General features: G+C 39.8%; 1 protein-coding gene across 1 annotated transcript in view; it reads right to left on the bottom strand.

Moving 5' to 3' along the window:
- Nucleotides 1–1,783, bottom strand: part of smpd3 (sphingomyelin phosphodiesterase 3) — a 42,668-nt gene extending 40,885 nt beyond the window's left edge. Inside the window, exon 1 of the mRNA XM_084094170.1 lies at nucleotides 1,648–1,783. The gene's annotated coding sequence lies outside the window, so the exon portion shown is untranslated. The remainder of the gene's footprint in view (nucleotides 1–1,647) is intronic.
- Between the last annotated feature and the right edge of the window lie 18,702 nt (nucleotides 1,784–20,485).

The following is a 20,485-nucleotide window of genomic DNA, read 5'->3' as shown; positions in this document are numbered from 1 at the left end:
AAACAAGAAGAGAACTGAACTTACAAGAATTACATTATGCCAGTCTTTGAGAGTATCTATTTATTGTGTGGCTTTCACTGAAGCACATCCTGCTCAGGCATTAAATGTATCATGCTTTTCAGCTCTTAAGAAACATATTAGGATGACACAAGCTCTCAGCTGTTCCTCTAATGGTTTCGGCGTAATTACTGAAGGTATGGCTATCTGCCCGAGAACTCCACGTGAACACTTACTGATGGCCGTTTTGGCACACTGACCGGAGTATTTGACATGAACCGGTGTTGTCTGATGTCCTGTGCTTGTCTCACATTCAAATAATGTGCTTTAATGAAGAAACTTCAGCAAATCCAGTGAGCAAATGACCCACTGTGTCGGATTAGCACTGCGTCATCACTTACTTCAATACAGTGACCACATTTCCCTCGCCCACTGTCGTGACTTGGACTAATGCCTGTCTTGAGAGGCTCTCTAAAGACCAGAGGAAAGATGGACCTATAAATCTGGAAACAGGGGAGGTTTAATGGCTAAGCCAAAGCTATCTTCCAATAATGATGCTTAACATCACGCAGGTGGGGAAGTAATCAGTCTATTAGTGAGATGCGCAGCTTAAAGGGGCAGTTCGCCCAAAAATGAACGTTTTAAATATTTATTCATTCAAATGTTGTTCCAAACCTGGACTTTTTAATCTTACAAAAAGCTAAATGACTCAGAAGACTTGCAATATAGAGTCACATGGACCACTTTTATGATGCTTTTGGGTGATTTTTGTAACATTTTTATTGCATTTGCATGGGAAAAATAACTGACTTTACTGGTAACATTATAATGTATTTTTGGTCATTACGGTGTGTGCAAGTAGAAGCTCGGTCAGAAGCTCACAGGACCACAACAACTTTTTTTTAGAGAGTATGTTGTTTAATACTACAACTACCAGTCCCTTGTCACAGAGAATAATGTACCCTTTTTAGCCTGTATAGCATTCACCTGGTTGTATGGAGAACAACTAGACAAATAGGGTTAAATAAACACAAACGCTACAGTTGCCACACCTTGATCTGTGGTTTGAATTGCACACTAAATCACTCCATCACACTACAATTCTGAATTCTATGCAGTCTAATCTGAAAGTATGCATATGAAAACATGGATTTAAGATGCAAAATAATTTCATAATGCTGTAACTGAAAATGCACCTTTCATTTTTTAATTAAGAAACAGTAAACACTGACATATTCCTATACATTTCTGTCAAAATAGATGCTGTAAGACATACCTGACTCAAAATGCATGCCTTGCCTCAAACTGATGGCTGACGGTGGCAACTGCATTTGTCAGAAGGAAGCTCTATGGAAAAGTGATCAACCATACAAGTCTAACACAGCCTCGTGCACATGCAAATATTATTCAAATCTCTCGCCTCCAATAGTGCTACAAAACAAAAGCTTTAAAGCCAGAGGCAGTGCATTTCTGTGAAACAATTAATCAATAAACAGTCTAACATTTAAATAGAGCAAACCCCCTTCCAGGCGCACAAAGAAGCGTGTTAGGTGATGCTGATACACTCGCAGGCAAACCCTTCTTCCCGTTTCAGCTCTCTCCGTAACTTTTCCTTTTAAACCAGTCGAATGGGATATTTTCAATACTCACAATTCAGTAGTCTAACAGGTGAGTGCCTCCTTTTGCGCTATTTCCTTGCGAGTTTCAAGATATCTGATTTCCCTCGCCGTGTTCCGCCTCTCCGCCCCGCGTTGCAACTGCTGACGACGACGACGCTGAGTTTCTTTCCAGCACCAGCGCGCTTTGAACAGCTCCACTGACGTCACTCCCCGCGAAACCAACCGACGCCACGCCTTTCAATCCGCTGAGCCGGAGACCCCACCCAACGGACACTAGCGGTTGGGATTTCGATTCATCCACGTGATTCGAATCTTTTGAATCAGTTCACTGAAAAGATTTGTTTAGAGACTGAATTTGGAATAGCATTAGGGGGCTACTACATGTTTTTGACATATTGATTTTCATTTTCAAATTGTTTTTTTTTCTACTGGTAACAGCAATGCAAAAGTTATGGTCATTGTGATTTTTACTAGAAATTCCACTTTCAAGGCCCGTTCACATCAAGAACCGAAGAACGACAACTATAAAGATGACAGGCAGCAAAAGATGAAAGCTTTGAATGCTCCTTATTTCATTTGTTTCATGATTGCTCACCCACGCGCAGATTGAAGGCCTCCTGAACTTCCATAATAAATTTGCTGATGTAATTCACCTGATTCTTAATCTTTATAGTTGTCAAATTGTCGTTCTTCGGTTCTTGATGTGAACGGGCCTTCAAAATAGAATTTCTAGTAAAACCACAATGACCAGAACTTTTGCATTGCTGTTACCAGTAGAAAGAAAAAAAAACTATTTGAAAATGAAAATCAATACGTCAAAAACATGTAGTAGCCTATTTTGGTGTAGCAAGTAGCCTAGGCCAGTTTTCCTGTATGGCCTGAACCACCCAATGGGTTTAGGATTGACCGTTCTCAGAGTTGACCGAAGTCTATTAATACTCGTTATTAAAACTGAAGACGACTGTCTCATTTATTTCGTTCATTACTTTGACGTAACTTAGCTATATCACAGTTTGCTTATTTCTTTCAAGAACAAGATGTGTTTGTTCATTTAGTTCAAGAACGAGGCTGCATCCGAAATCGCATAGGCCTACTCTCTTGAGTAGGTAGTACTTATTTTGAATAATTAATTACTTCACAAATTTATTTTTTTAATTCACAAATCCTCCCCAGTGGCCTCAATGTCCATCGAATGCATAATGCATACTTCCGATTCTTGCTGGAAGTAGGTCATATACTTCTTTTGTGACATAGCCAATTGTTTTTTGCCTACTAGGCTACTAGCCTATATAGTAGGGAAGTATGTGATTTCAGATGCAGACTCAAACAGCCACTCAGCCCTCCATATGAAGGCAGGAAATTAGTCAAGCACTTCAAAAAGGAGTCTGATCTGAGTCTGTTGATATGATTCCTTCACTTAAAAGATTTGTTTTTTTAAGAACAAACGAAACGTAACGCCTCTACTTTCTTCGGTGGAACACACAAAAAATAAGTGACCATTGTTTTTTGTTTTTGTTTTTTTAATACAGTGTAAGTGGTGTCTAAGGCTGTCATTATGCCTAACACCCCTTTTGTGTTCAACGTAATAAAGAAAGTCATACTGGCTTTGATGGTGTGTAAATTATGCCATTTTTTTTTATTTTGTGTGAACTATCCATTTAAGAACCACCAAGTGGGAAAGAAACCGTCATACGTGGTCATCGTGTGTTCGTAATTGGGGACTCCAAATCCCATGAGACACTGCGATTGATTTCCAGCTCCACCGTTGCTATAGTTACACTCGCTGTCCAGGCTCTAACGGCACAAGCACAACGCAGCCAAGTTTGCGAAGGAAGGTGGCTAAAATATCAACGTTTCTGAAGCAGACATTAGAGGTATTTAGCTTGATAATACATTTAAAGATTTACATGTAAATAGGTGTTACACACGACCATTTGTGTTTAAACATGAATAAACAAATGGGTTTAAGGGTTAGTTGTTACACACTCCAGTTAACGTTTCCCATTGTTTTGTTTTCAACGTCTAACAACTCGACGTCTTGAATACAAAACGTTATCGAATATTTCTATCGTTATTAGCCTGAAAAAAATTCAGTTCGTTTTGTGACAACATGCCTCAATATCTGGCCACAATAGGGGTAAGTTGTCACAAAAATGAGAATCTTCTGTTTACTGAAGATTTAAGTACAAGTAGGCCTAACTTATAGTTAATTTGTTTAAAATATGAAATAGTCTAAAAAAAAAAAGCCTATCTTCCACAACACATTTGTTTTTAAAGGTTTTATAGTTTATTTTAAATTAAAAAGTAAACAGTCAACCATGAACAAAATTATTAACAAAACAAAAACTGTTCCTAAAAAAACACAAACGTAAAAAGTAACATAGTAGGCCTAATATTTAAAAATATTGTTTTGGCTAAAAGTATGTAACAAAATTACTGTACAGAAGATGGACATTTATTAAATTCTGTTGTCCTCAGAATATGTTTCAACAACAAGCCCCAGTCTCCCTTATAGCAGGGCAAAGTGTTATAAAGTTTCATGAATGTTTATAAAGCTGTCTCCTCTCTTTTTAGCTGGTCAACGGTGAGCGATGGAGGGAAGTGTGGTCCATCTCCACAATGTTTGTTTCAATGGTGATTTAAGCGCTCATCCCATCATAATAAACTTCTGCCGACTCTTCCAAACCAGAGATGCTCCTGCAATTCTGCCTATGGTTGGCATACCCTTCTCTCTTATTTTAGATTAACATTCTTACTAAAGAACTAGATAGATATCGCACTAGAAGTCCAAAATTGTATTTCCCATAAAGATTGTCATTTATAAATAGAGACTACTGTGTGGGTAGTAGTTAAATACCAAACTGTAAAAGATGAATCAATAAACATAATGTTGACTGAGATGGGAAATATTGCTACAAGCATCCCACCAGACAATGCAAATATCATCATTTGCATGTGTTTTCTCTTGCTCTCATATCTTTTTGTTGGTGGGGTCTCGAGTGATATTGTGGATTTGGAAAGGTTTCTCTGTGCTTTGGTTCATCTCTAAAAATCATTAAAATATACCAAATCTAAAAAGGCTAAAGAGTCCAGTATGATCACAAAAATGCTTACTACACCAGCATGTTATAACAAAAAAATACAGTTATTATGAACACTTAGGGGCCATTTACACAACACCATTTTCAACTAAAAACTGTTTTTCGCATACAGACAAGTGTTGTCAAAATGATTGCTGCTCACACGGATCTGAAAAATATATTATGAATACCAGGCCAGTAGTTTGTGATGTCATTTTGTAAAGAAACAATTCACGCCTATAGACTGAATATATAATAAGCATGCACATGACATCACCGTTTTCACAAATTTGTAGTTTACACAGAGACGATAACAGTATAGTTTTCAAAAAACTTAGTTTTTCGAAAGTTTGCATTTTCAGGCCCCCAAAACGGTTGTGTCATAAAAATGAATGGCCTAAACGCGCACAACGTTTTTTTGTACTTTGTTGTCGTGTAAACGTAGTGTACCCTAAAGCTTTTTTCTAAAACCTAGTGAGCTGCCTTGCTGCGTACTGCCTAGTGCTGCCTAAAATTACTTACTTTTACTTGCTTAAATTTTTTTAGAACTTTTTAAAATTTTGTCAGTTGTTGCAATACTCTCTGGGACTGCCTTCTCCACAAAGGATATGTAAAATAGAATTTGGCCAAAAGAAGGCATCTTAGTAGGCAACATAATTAAGTTGCATATATATATAAATATATATTTTTTTTTTTGTTTTTTTTTGTTTTTTTTGGAAGAGTCTTTGCGTCAAGAGTGCCTTAAAATGTTTCCTATGTGGGCAGCTCACTTGGATTTGGTACAACATAAATATGAAAAATTGCCTCATACACACCCATACACTTACACCCACCCACACACTAATTCATTTCAATCCCACTTAGCCTCTTTTATGATCTTGCTTGCTTTCCCTTTATTGATGTTTATTGATTATTGAGTGCTGTATTCCACTTCCTTTCACATATTAACTCCCTCCTTGTTTTTGAAATATTATCTGGGCTTTTATAGCTCTTACTCCACAAAATATGAAATTATAGAGCCAGCGCAATCAGGAATATAGGTCACGTTTCAGCCTCCCATCGTGTTGTCCAGGAACTCCCAGTCTTAATTGAATGTATTTTTCCCCACTGCTGCACAGCTAGAGCTTTGCAAACACTGGTGTGGGGGGTGGGCGTCATGCTGCAGTCGTTCTTTTGCACTGAATTGCTGGCCGCATGACATCTTGAGTCCACTGCTCTTTTTAACATAACCTGAGGCAAATGTTTTGATTTTTTTGTGCTGTGTTGACATATACATGCATATGTTTGTGCGAGCATGTGTGCTCAGAGACTCTCTTGATGTTGCAGATAAGGAACGAGGATGTTCTTCGGGCTGTGCTGGCTCTGATTGACACATCCTTGCCTGATGTCGGCCCCAGAGACGTCCACGAAACATTGCACTACCCAGGGATACGTACTATTATTTTATCACGGGACCATGTTGGTATGTAATTCACCTTGGTTGGGCAATAGAGCGTAAATTATGTTAGTGAGCATAATTCTGTATAGAATGAGTGTTGGCCTTAAGCTAATTTATGCTGATTTCTCTTTGCAGATGTTTTAGAGGACTATAGGGGCAGGGCTTCCAGAAACAAGGGGACACATTTGAGCCCAGTAGCCTGTAAAACAACAGACAGAGCTGAATCCAAACACAAGCTGCTCGCTGAGCTATACAGCGACTCTGAAGAGAGTTCAGAGGAAACCTCAGAGGAGACGTTAGAAGTGAAGACATGTGACAGGTTGAACTTTCCTAAAAATTAATGCTAAAGGTGCGGTCACATTTGCCGTTGTTCTGCAAATATTCGAGGGCGAAATCCAATCATTTGAATAGGAATCCACACGATTAGGAATTTCGTGTGAGGTTGATAGATTTCCCCAAACAGATTTCGCAACTGGTTTCCCAGCATCGACCAACAGAAAACGATTTGATTTGATTTGAAAGTGACTTACAGTGAGGAAAATAAGTATTTGAACACCCTGCTATTTTGCAAGTTCTCTCATTTAGAAATCATGGAGGGGTCTGAAATTGTCATCGTAGGTGCATGTCCACTGTGAGAGACATAATCTAAAAAAAAAAATCCAGAAATCACAATGTATGATTTTTTAACTATTTATTTGTATGATACAGCTGCAAATAAGTATTTGAACACCTGTCTATCAGCTAGAATTCTGACCCTCAAAGACCTGTTAGTCTGCCTTTAAAATGTCCACCTCCACTCCATTTATTATCCTAAATTAGATGCACCTGTTTGAGGTCGTTAGCTGCATAAAGACACCTGTCCACCCCATACAATCAGTAAGAATCCAACTACTAACATGGCCAAGACCAAAGAGCTGTCCAAAGACACTAGAGACAAAATTGTACACCTCCACAAGGCTGGAAAGGGCTACGGGGAAATTGCCAAGCAGCTTGGTGAAAAAAGGTCCACTGTTGGAGCATTCATTCGAAAATGGAAGAAGCTAAACATGACTGTCAATCTCCCTCGGACTGGGGCTCCATGCAAGATCTCACCTCGTGGGGTCTCAATGATCCTAAGAACGGTGAGAAATCAGCCCAGAACTACACGGGAGGAGCTGGTCAATGACCTGAAAAGAGCTGGGACCACCGTTTCCAAGGTTACTGTTGGTAATACACTAAGACGTCATGGTTTGAAATCATGCATGGCACGGAAGGTTCCCCTGCTTAAACCAGCACATGTCAAGGCCCGTCTTAAGTTTGCCAATTACCATTTGGATGATCCAGAGGAGTCATGGGAGAAAGTCATGTGGTCAGATGAGACCAAAATAGAACTTTTTGGTCATAATTCCACTAAACGTGTTTGGAGGAAGAAGAATGATGAGTACCATCCCAAGAACACCATCCCTACTGTGAAGCATGGGGGTGGTAGCATCATGCTTTGGGGGTGTTTTTCTGCACATGGGACAGGGCGACTGCATTGTATTAAGGAGAGGATGACCGGGGCCATGTATTGCAAGATTTTGGGGAACAACCTCCTTCCCTCAGTTAGAGCATTGAAGATGGGTCGAGGCTGGGTCTTCCAACATGACAATGACCCGAAGCACACAGCCAGGATAACCAAGGAGTGGCTCTGTAAGAAGCATATCAAGGTTCTGGCGTGGCCTAGCCAGTCTCCAGACCTAAACCCAATAGAGAATCTTTGGAGGGAGCTCAAACTCCGTGTTTCTCAGCGACAGCCCAGAAACCTGACTGATCTAGAGAAGATCTGTGTGGAGGAGTGGGCCAAAATCCCTCCTGCAGTGTGTGCAAACCTGGTGAAAAACTACAGGAAACGTTTGACCTCTGTAATTGCAAACAAAGGCTACTGTACCAAATATTAACATTGATTTTCTCAGGTGTTCAAATACTTATTTGCAGCTGTATCATACAAATAAATAGTTAAAAAATCATACATTGTGATTTCTGTTTTTTTTTTTTAGATTATGTCTCTCACAGTGGACATGCACCTACGATGACAATTTCAGACCCCTCCATGATTTCTAAGTGGGAGAACTTGCAAAATAGCAGGGTGTTCAAATACTTATTTTCCTCACTGTATGTGTGAGCAGTGCTTCATACATTGCTATACTATTGACAATGGACGATTGACCTTTTTTGGCCTGCACATTTTGTGAATTTAGAATTTGTTTTCAAAAATGAAAACCGTCAGCATTTACTCACCCTCATATTGCTTCAAACCCCTTTCTTTATTCTGTGAAACACACAATGTTCGAGCTGCTCTTTTACATAAATTCTTAAAAATAAAGGTTCCAAAAAGAGGTTTTAGCAGCAAAGCCATTGAAGACCAAAGAACCTTTCAGTAAACAGTTCTTAAAGGATGCAAAATTCACTTTTAAATGGTGTTTGCATATAAATGTGTCTTTGCAGTGTGTGGACACAACCACCATACAATAAAAAAAATCCATTCACTCCTCTCTTTTTTTTTTACTCATTTTTAATTTTAACCTTTGCTCATGCTCCGCCCACGACCACTGACGGACTGTCCCGTATTAACATATTTCTGGCCTCAGCCATTTGTATACTGTCAGCCAAGGCAGCACTTTACGTGTCTTGTGTCGACACGCCCCACGGAAGAGAGGGGTGGGGTGAGCAGTTGCTCATTATCATTTAAAGAGACATGCACCGAAACGGGTCACTGTGAACAGAGCTGTTTTTAAGGAGGTAAAAAGGGTGTTGTTTTACACAACCATTGAGGAATTGTAATTTTTATGTTACAAACTTTACATTAAGACCCTATCATACCAACTTGTGGAAATTGGGCATTCGATGACCCCTATTATTTTCTTAGTGTGAAGAACATTTTAATAATATGAAGCACCTTTTTTTCACTATTAATTTTGTGAAAATGAAAGAAAATGTTCCATGGCTGTTAAAGTTTGTAGAGTGTACAACAAAAGTTGATGGTGATTTTGTGCTGTCAAACTCCAAAACAGACTAAAAAAACACCACAAAAGTTCCAAGTCTTCTGAAGCCATATTATAGTGTTGTGTGAGAAACAGACTAAAAATTAAACAATCATTCTGATTGAGAATTTAATGAGCGAGAATATGACATGATTCGGCACAGATCGTTTGCTGATTCTGTTAAAGATAATGGAATTACAATGGCTTTTCCCCAGATCCTCTTTGGCAAACAGTTTGCCAAGTGTTCCTTATCAGCTCTATCCCTCCTCTTACAGGTATAGATTTGGAAAGGAGTGAACTGGAGTGAATGTTATTTATTTATGACATTTCTCTACATTTAACATCATGACATTATTATGGTCAATAACAATGACAAATGCCACCATGCATGTATGCCGGTTAGTTTCTATGCCAACGCAACTGTGTTATACAGTTTCAATGACAATTGTATCCTATTATGGTCTCTTACTGGGACAATGTTAGTGCATAGTGTGACAGAATATGGTTGATGGTGAAGAAAAGTTGGTTTTGTACAAAATTTCATCAGTCTGTTCTCATAGTTTCAAGTCTTCTATCTACTGCTGTGTTAAAAAAATCCAGAACATTTTTAGTTTGTATGAGCCTGTTCTCTGTTTCCCTGTAGATGGTCTTGGGAGCGATTCTGTGAAGGCCTACAAGAGTTTGTGGACGGAGCGAGGGAAAGGAAGGAAAGAAGAGCAGTGCAAGACAGAAAGATCCCACCATCCGCCGTAGGAGTTGAATCTCTGATCGTGGCTGCTGCTTGCTATGAAATCAAGCTACTGTAAGCAAAGTACAACCACAGTTCCTAATTCAATCAAACATCAGTGAAAGAGCATATAATACTATTTCGTGAAATAAAACACTAATGGTTTAAAGCAAGATACTTTTCTTCTGTTATTATCTTATAACATCATCTGGCAATGCAGTAAAGCAATAAAGAGGAAGTTTCGCAGACGAAATATGGATATTACACAAAATGTAAATCAAAGTTCAGCTAAAACTCGTTTCTTGCATTCTACAAGGGATGTTCACACTAGGGATGCAAAAAAATTGTTTCATAATGGAATATATATATGTTCCCAATTTAACTCTCGGGTGTGACGACATGCATAATTCTGCATGTTTAAAATTTATGACAACACCTTAAACCCTACTCCCATTCACATACTTTTTATTACAGTTGATTGATTTACAAAACTTTCTATTTTGTCTGCATTAAAAGGTAATAAAACACCTTCTGTGCAAAATCCTCTTCCACCTACAATCCACTAGTCTAAATCAAACACTTTTCAGCTGCAAGAACAAGCTCCTGACTGTCCTTCCATATAGCCTCAGTCAGCATTTCAGCTCTTTATGAGTGGATACCATCCAGGATTTCAAAAAAAAAAAGAAAAAGAAAAAAAATACTTTATTTATATCATCAAAAACTGAAAATGAAGCCTTGTCATTATGAGATCCCACTGAATGGTGTGGCTCCACCCTGAGTCTATTTCCAGTCCAGAGGGGCTGAAGAGTGGAGAAACCTGCCCTGCCTTGCTGACTGTGGGGTGTTATTACCAGTCAATGAGAGACTATGGCTTCCTCTCTCGCTCCTTTCCCTCTTCTGCACTCTGTATTTGTGCCAATGGCTTCCACATGGCCCGTGGTTTAGTTTAACCTCAAGTGTCTGCAATACACACACCCTAACTAGAATGTTGAGGCACATTGTGACAGTTAAAATGGATGTTTCTCAGAAAATCAAGCAATATGCTAATCTAATGAATATTGATTTGGAGTCTTCTGTTTCTGTCTGTGAAATTGTAGATCTACAGGAGACACTGTGCTTCAGCTTTCTCTTTTGGCTGTTAGCAAACGCTACCGGCACCTTGGGATTGGCAGCTACATCATAGAGGTAAACACATGCACAAATTGCTTCTGTTTGGACCTTGTCAAACCTCTTGTACATGTTCTGCTTTGATAGTTGTGAATAACAGTGTATATCAGTGCTGCTGTGTCTTAACAAATTACTATGGGTGCAAGTTAATAAATGCCAGAAGTTTGTAATTTGCTTAGACACTGCCCTCTGCTGTTTGCATGCAGTACTGCTATTTAGTTTTTTTTGTAATTACTTGCTCTCTCTAAACTTCAATTTGACCGTTATGATTCGTTTGTTTGTTTTATGTACTTTGTTTCAGCTTCTGAAGACTCAGTCTATAGTAGGACAATATGATGCACTTGTTGCTCACGTTGACAAGGGTGCAATTGGTTTCTTCGAACGTCATGAGCTCACAGACGACCTCCTCCTTAATGACAAATTCAAGTACTGATAATGCCATCCCACACTGCATGTTGTGCTTTCACACAGATTCTGGAATTTAAATCTAAATTTAAAAACGCACAATAAATGTCTAGGTACAAAAATCACATTGCCTCAGACAGCACCCTCACAGACCAGCCTTCTAATTCATTTTGCACACACACATGACTTTCTCAAAATGGCAATCATATTTACAAGCTCTAAATGCCATATAAAAAAAAAGGCAGTTGAAGATGTTGAACAGGTTGTCCATCTAAGTGGGTCGTTCTTGGCCAGAATAAGCTGAAAACTGGGCAATATGTCTCTATTGACAGCGGATATGAGGCAGAAGTTGCAGATTATTTTATTATTGTTTAAACAAACAGTGCCATCTTACGCCAGGTGGTGTATGACTTATAAATGTATTAATTAATTAATTAATTTTTATTAATAATTAGGGCTGTCAATCTAGTAAAATATTTAATTGCAATAAATCTGAAAATATTTCTGTAGTTAATGCATTTAGTTCCTTTTTATAAAAAACAGTTAGGTATTCAAAATATTTATTAGGTATTTAAAAACATTTAATCATGCATTATACAACATCAACTTATTACAGTTTTTTTCAATTGTTTAAGCACAATTTTGAAAACAGGGCCCGGTTTGTCAAAACACTACATGCAATTAGCACAACACTACACCAAAGTAGCACAACACCTCTGATCATTTGCAAAATGGAACACTTTTGTCAAAACTATACAATGTCTTATAAAAACCTTATTTTGTTGTCATAACATTAACACAAACATCATATGGTCTGACTCTGTTTGAATCAGTTAAACACTCCTGTGCTCAACCTAAAACACTTTTAGCATTTACACAGATGAACACCACATGACACCAATTGTGCATACTACAGTTTTTTCTGATGGCTTAAGCACATTTTTTGTAACTATTGGCTATTTTTGCCAAACTCTACACACAAATAAGAAAACCTTTCACCAAATCAGCAAAACATTGTAGTTCTCTTGCAAAAGCTAATAAACCTTGCTTAACTCTTCAAACCTTCGTAAAAATGGTATTTTCGTATCAAACAGTTAACACAAGCCATCACATTAATAAGCACACAATGCGCCAACTACACATTGATGGTATGAATAAAAAACACATCTGGCTTTTGCTTTCTCTGTGCACAAAGTAGGCTATGTCAGTTTGAGGTCATACTTTTGTCATAGTTCTGTTAACATACAGGGATCCAAACTAATCCAAGTATTGTTGTTTATTTACACACATCAAAACAAAGTCAAGTTTTCCCAAGTCAAAACACAAAATAGTAATTTCACAGAGAAAAAAAAAAATCAGTCTACATCATGTCGTCTCTGTGGGTCCGGCCACAAAATTTCGTCAACATCACATGCAATGTCCTCTAGTCCAAGGCACCGGGGAAAATATCTTCTGGAATGCCGTATCCAGGCCTGACATGATGCCTGGTCAGTATCCCCACATGCCTCCTCCATTGCCTGTAAAAGGGCTATGTGTTGATGGGGATGACGGTCATAGACCTTCCAGCGCCAGGCAGAGAAGAACTCTTCAATTGGATTTAAGAATGGAGAGTATGGGGGGAGGTTGAGTACAGTGAAGAGTGGTTGATCTGTAAACCAGTTGCGGACCAAAGCAGCCCTATGGAAACTAACATTGTCCCATATGATGACGTATCTGGTCTGCTCTGGTCTCTGAACATTAGTGAGCATGTCATGTAAGGTGTCCAGGAATGTAATAATGTGTGCAGTGTTATATGGGCCTAGGGTTGCATGATGGTGAACAACACCATTTTGACTTATAGCTGCACACATAGTTATGTTACCACCACGTTGTAGATTTGTTTCATTCGGATTCTGTTGCGGGAAAGTACACGAGATAATACAGAAATGCTCACATTGTGTATGTTTTGGAAGGTGGTGTCATCCTCAATTATGCGCTGCTGTATTTCTCGTAGCCTTATGGAATTATTTGCAATCACCATATTGACTATATGGGTCTCTTGTTCTGCAATGAACATTCTTCCTCTGCCCCCAGCATCTGGACGTCTAGCAATTCTGTAAAGTAACAATTTCAGTATTTTTACATGTATGGTATTGTTGTGTTTCTCATTAGAGTATGGCAGTGCTGCAAAACTTAGTGCAAAGTGACTGTACTAACCGATTCTCATTTCGAAATGTCCTTATGATGCTTGCTACAGTGTAGCGGCTCAAGTTAGGCTGAACCCGTTGGCCAGCTTCCCTCAGGGTCATTCCATGGTTGATTACATGGTCCACTATTGTAGCTCTGATGTCATCAGTAATTCTATTTCTTACTCTTCTTACCCTTCCTCTTCCCCCTCCTCGTCCTCCTCTTGCTCCTCCTTGTCCTCTTCCTCTAACTTCACCTCCTTGTCCTTGTCGTCCTCTCCCTCTCACTTCTTCACCTCCGCGTCCTCTTCCTCCTCCTCTTCCTCCTACTTCATCACCTCCACGTCCTCTTCCTCTGCCTCCTCTAATTCTCACTCTTCTCACTCTTCCTGCTCCCTCCATTGTACTCCACACGGACAGCTTACCTGTGGCTTATTTACAGTGCTTAGGCTGATTGCAAAGTGAACTAATTATCTAAAATTGTTTTCACATGTGACAATGTGCCAGACAGTTGGCAAAATAGTGTAAATAATAGCCATACATGTGTATAGTTTTGCTAGGAGTGTGTTGATCATTTGGAAATTGAGTGTAAAGCAGTGAGTTGTGTTTACAGTTCCGCAAAAAGAGTGCTGTGCAGTGGATTGTACCTACAGTTTTGCAAAGTGTGTAACAAAATTGCAAACAGAGTGCAAAGCAGTATCTGTGCTTTTAGTTTTGCAAACTCAGTGAGTGGTTTTGCTATAAGTATTAATAGTTTTAGAAATTGTGCTATAAGAATCACGTTTAGGGTTTAAGCATTCAGAAAAAACTGTAATGAAAATATTTATTTCTTTTCATGTACTCAAGTCAGCCAATACTGAAAATTTCAACAAAACATTCATAACAAAACATTTTCCAGTTTCCATACAGTATTACTGAACATATACCTCTGTACTGTACGCCTACAGTAATACAGTAACATAAATTACATATCCAGTTCAGTACAAAATAAAATAAAAAACTAAACATCTCTCCGCCTAGCTGGATCTGGCCACAGGCCTTGTCAACATCACAGGCTATATTTTCATTTGCAAGGCAACGTGCAAGAATCTTTTTGAGTGACGAATCCACCCTTGTATGGATGCTGGTTCAATTTGATCACATGCTTCCTCCATAGCTTGAATGAGGGGCATCTGGACATAGGGCCGGAGATCATAAACCTTCCACCGCCATGTTGAGAAGAACTCCTCGATGGGGTTTAGGAAGGGGGAGTATGGTGGTAGGTATTGAACTGTAAATTGTGGGTGTTGATGAAACCAGTTTTGGGCCAGAGCAGAACGATGGAAAGCAACATTGTCCCAGACAACATTTGGTCCCTTTGGTTTGCTGCTGTGATAATATTGTGCAATCTGTCTAAAAATGTAAGAATAAGGTCAGTGTTGTAAGGACCCAAGCTGGCATGGCAGTGGGGGACCCCATCCTGTGTAATGGCAGCACAAAGGGTAATGTTACCCCCACGTTGCCCTGGTACATTGACAATAGCCCTGTGGCCAATGATGTTTCTTCCCCTTCTTCGCACTGTTGTCACTGCTGTACTCTCAGTCCAGCCTCCCTCAGTGTTAGTCCGTGGTTTATTACATGGTCCACAATTGTAACGAATTTCGTTACACAGAATTGGTTGTCTTCTTCTTGTGCATGTCATACCCCTCCTCCAGGTCTTCCTCTCCCTCTCCCTCCACCCTGTTCTCTCCGGATTCCCCCTCTCATCCGCACTCTCCCTCTTACATTTACATTTACATTTAGTCATTTGGCAGACGCTTTTATCCAAAGCGACTTACAAAGCAGGACTAGATTAAGCGAATCATCATGAAGAGGCAAAAACCAAAGCTACGCAAGGAGTGCTCAAGATACAAAGTTCAGGCATTATTCAGAGTAGCATAAGCCCGATAAGTGAGGTTTTTAGAGGGAAAGGGGAGGTTTTTTTTTTTGAGTGCTCACGGAAGAGATGGGTTTTCAGATGCTTTTTGAAGGTTGTCAGGGATTCAGCATTCCGGATGAGGGAGGGGAGAGTGTTCCACCAGCATGGAACTGTGAATGAGAATGTTCTGGAAAGTGATTTTGTGGCTCTCTGCGATGGAACCACGAGACGTCGCTCGTTGACTGATCGTAGGCGTCTGGTAGGGATGTAGACTCGTAGGAATGAGTTAAAGTAGGAGGGAGCTGAGCCTGTGATAGATCGGTAAGCAAGCGTCAATGCCTTGAACTTGATGCGAGCAGCGAGAGGTAGCCAGTGCAGAGAGATGAACAGAGGAGTGACGTGGGCCCTCTTGGGCTCGTTGAAGACAAGACGAGCTGCAGCATTCTGGATCATCTGTAGAGGTTTAGTTGCACTTGAAGGAAGACCGGCCAGAAGAGCATTGCAGTAGTCAAGCCTAGAAATGACCAGGGCCTGGACGAGAAGTTGTGTTGCATGCTCAGTTAGGAAAGGCCTGATCTTCCTGATGTTGTGCAGTGCAAACCTGCATGATCGAGCTGTCTTTGAAATGTGATCTGTGAAGGTCAGCTGGTCATCAAATGTTACTCCAAGATTTCTGACCGTCCTTGATGGGGTGATTGAAGATGAATCTAGCTGGATAGTGAAGTCGTGCTGTAGAGACGGATTGGCAGGGAGGACGAGAAGCTCAGTCTTTGGCAGGTTGAGCTGTAGGTGATGTTCCTTCATCCATGCCGAGATGTCCGCCAGACAGCTTGAGACCCGTGCAGCTACTGTGGGATCATCTGGTTGAAACGAGAGGAAGAGCTGTGTGTCATCAGCATAGCAGTGGTAGGAGAAGCCGTGTGCTTGTATGATGTGTCCCAGTGATGTGGTGTAGATGGAGAAGAGGAGGGGTCCAAGAACTGAACCCTGGGGAACCCCTGTGGTCAGCTGATGCGATCTGGATAGCTCGCCTCTCCATGCGACCTTGAAGGACCTACCTGTGAGATAGGACTCAAACCAGTGGAGTGAAGTACCTGTGATGCCCAGTGATGAGAGGCTGGACAGAAGGATCTGATGATTCACAGTGTCGAAGGCAGCAGACAGATCCAGGAGAATGAGGACTGAAGATTTGGAAGCAGCTTTTGCGATCCGTAGGGCTTCTGTGACTGATAGTAGTGCAGTCTCAGTAGAATGGCCTTTCTTGAAGCCGGATTGGTTGACATCCAGCTGGTTGTTTCGAGACAAGAAGGATGTTACTTGGTTGAAAACAGCTCTTTCAAGTGTCTTTGCAATAAATGGTAGGAGGGAGATGGGTCTGTAATTCTCTACAGTAGATGTGTTTAGTGTTGGTTTTTTAAGCAGTGGAGTAACCCGAGCTTGCTTGAATGCTGTAGGGAAGGTGCCAGTATGGAGGGATGAGTTTATGATGTGTGTGAGTGCTGGTAGAAGTGTCGGAGAGATGGCTTGTAGAAGGTGCGAGGGGATGGGGTCTAGAGGACAGGTGGTAGGATGACTGGAAAGGAGAAGTGTAGATACTTCTTCCTCGGTTAGTGGAGAAAAGGAGGACAGAGGGACATTGGCTGAGGAAGGGGTCGGTCTGGGTTCCTGTGTGTGTGGAGCCGAGAACTGACTGCTGATAGTTGTAGTTTTGTTGGTGAAGAAGTTCGCAAAATCGTCAGCAGTTACGGAGGAGGTGGGTGGTGGTGGAGGTGGACAGAGGAGAGAGTTGAATGTCTTGAAAAGTACTCGTGTGTTGGAGGAGCTGTTGATCTTGTTGTGGAAGTATGAAGATTTTGCAGCATGAACATCTACAGAAAAGGAAGAGAGGAGAGATTGATACATACCCAGGTCAGATGCGTCTTTTGATTTGCGCCATTTCCTCTCCGCTGCCCTGAGTTCAGTCCGGTGTTCACGAAGAACCTCAGATAACCAGGGGTTGGAGGGAGTAGCGCGTGCTGGCCTGGAGGAGAGAGGGCAGATAGTGTCTAGAGAAGAGGTTAGAGTGGAGCATAAGGTATCCGTTGCGGTATTCACATCCAGAGATGAGAATTGTGAGGGTGGGGGAAGAGAAGATGACACGGCAGAGGAAAGGTGTGAGGGAGAGAGTGAGCGCAGGTTTCGCCTGAAAGGGACGATAAATGACTACAATATGGATCTTAATGGGAGTTGTAAGTGTAATAGCATGATATTCAAATGAGTTGTTGTTGCATAGAGAAGAGAGCGTGGAGTATTTGTAATTGTTAGAAACGAGGAGCCCTGTACCCCCACCCCTCCCAGACTGGCGAGGGGAGTGAGAGAAGGAGAAATTGTTAGAGAGAGCAGCGGGGGTTGCTGAGTCTTCTGGCCGGATCCAGGTCTCAGTCAAGCCTAAGATATTAAGAGAAGAATGAGATGCAAAGGCTGGAATGAAGTCAGCTTTATTGACTGCTGACTGACAATTCCATAGACCCACGGAAAGAGAGAGAGGAGTGTGTGAGGATGAGAGAATGGGACGCAGATTGGCAGTATTGCGCTGCCTTTTGCGCGTGATGAAAGGGCGTTGCCGAGAGATAACAGGAATGTATTGAAGGCACATGTTGATTAAGGTGAAAAATAAGATGAAAAGAGTGAAGGAAAAGGGAAAAGGAGATACTTAAGTGCCTTTCTGGTGTCCTTGCTCGGTGGAGTCGCGCAGGTAGAGTCGCTGGTCTTTACCCGAGTCGGTCTTCACACGAGGAGGCTGAACACGAGAGCTGAACGCTTCCGCTGACGCTTCCGCGACAGCGCGCAAATTACACAGATATACAGATAGTGCTTTCACCGCTTGAGTGAGTACAGCTGTTTCTCTCGGGCAATTAAGTCTGAATAGCGTGAGAATGCGCTGAATCGAAACTCTTCAATAGCAAAGGCTTAAGTGCAAACTAGAAAGCAATATTAATTTTCACTCGCGGCTTCTGTTTACAGTTTTTCTCGATTGTTTACACACATTTTCTGAAAGCATGCCTCATATTCTCAGAACTCTACACACAAATCAAAAAACACACACACAATGGGCAAAACCCCTCAATGCTCCTGCAAAATGAAACTTTACATTCAAAACAATGTTATTTCTTCTCAAAATGGTATTTTGTTTTCAAATGACACACACAAACCATCATATGAATAGACATTTATAAGAACCAGTTGAACACTGATGTGCTCAATGTAAAACACTATGATGATTGGAAAACACTTCTTCTCCATTCATTATAATGACTTAGGCCTTTTTTTGTTCAGTGTTACACTTACTACAGACAGTACATGCATAAGTGTGTTGTAAAATATTTGAGAATATTGTTTTTATACTCAGAACACACAAATACACGGTAACAAATATATTTTATTTTTCCCACAAAAACAATGTACACAGTGTACATCCCAACCAACACAAAGTTGTACATACAGTGGTCTACATACAAAACAACAGAAGAATTTACTGTATACAGTTACAGTAAAAAACAAAAACAATCCAATGTTGGCATCCATTGCTCCATTGAAGAGCTCACCTGTTGAAGAGCTGACCTGTTGAAGAGCTGACCTGTTGAAGAGCTGACCTGTTGAAGAGCTGACCTGTTGAAGAGCTGACCTGTTGAAGAGCTCACCTGTTGCCCTTTTATGCTAAAGCTCTGATTGCTAATTGTAAAACTGTGTGACGGGTGTTTGCCCATGTGATGAGTCAGTGTGTGTATCTGAATGGCAGTGTGTTCCTTGTGAAAACAAGAGATTTTCTGCATGAAAATTGTGCCAAAAGCAGAGAATTGTGTGTAGTGTTTTGAAAAAGGTGTGTTTTAGAACTGCAATTTGAGTGTAAAGCAGGAATTGTGCTTGTAGTTTAGCAGAATTGGTTCAGGCGGTTGGTGAATGAGTTGCATGTTGTGGTCATTGTGTCTCAAGTACCAGAAAATGTGTGTAAACAATCGAGAAAAACTGTAATGTAGCAGCGCGTCTAATTAAAATACAGAATTATGTGAAACTAAAAATACAAAATGAACAGAGAATCGAAGAAGGGCTTACCTGGACTAAAATACAGCACTAAAATAACAGAACACTTCCTCTGACACTGTACATTTTTGTTGAAGACAGGTGAACTTACCTGTTGCCTTTTTATAGTGCTAAAACCTGATTGGTGTGTCTACAATTAAGCACCAGTGTGTGTGCGTACCTGGTGGCTGTTTAACCAATTGGTTCATGGGTGTGTTCATTTGAAAGTCTTTGCTTTGAAATTACAAGGAAATTACATCATGATAAATTTCTGTGTCAAATGCATACAAGTGTGTTTAGTGTTTTGCAAATCACTGTGTGTAATGTTTTGCAAAAAGTGTGAAGCTGACAATGTGCTTACAGTTGTGCAAATCTAGCCTTGTGTTTTGCTCCTTGAGTGTAAGGTTTTGCTAATTGTGGGAAAGTTTTAATTTTAGTGTGTAAGCAATTGAAAAAAACTGTAAGTTGCAACAATCAATTATTTTTAAACAACAATTCTTTTCTATCTTTTTTTTTCTAAGTTTAAATACTAAAATTACAAAATGTTCAATCAAAATAAATTAAAGCTATATATATATATATATATATATATATATATATATATATATATAGATATAGCTTTAATTTATTTTGATAAATTAATAATTGATAAATATATATATATATATATATATATATATATATATATATATAAAAACTAATAGAAAATGATATAAGCACATAACAAAATTCCTAAAACAAAAATTAAAACGATTCCTGAAAATATAAAAAATAAAGTCTCAATAAAAACCATAATAGTATGTAAACAATACTGAAATAACACAGATACTACAATCAAACATAATTCAGCTGTGTTTATTAAGCAATCACATAAAAAAAACTTGTTTTTCAAAATTTGATTTAATGACACTCCATAACTTCTGGTATTT

The sequence above is a fragment of the Abramis brama genome (assembly GCF_963993115.1).
Source record: "Abramis brama genome assembly, chromosome: 20".
Taxonomy (NCBI): Eukaryota; Metazoa; Chordata; class Actinopteri; order Cypriniformes; family Leuciscidae; genus Abramis; species Abramis brama.
This window is presented reverse-complemented; position numbering and strand designations above follow the sequence as displayed.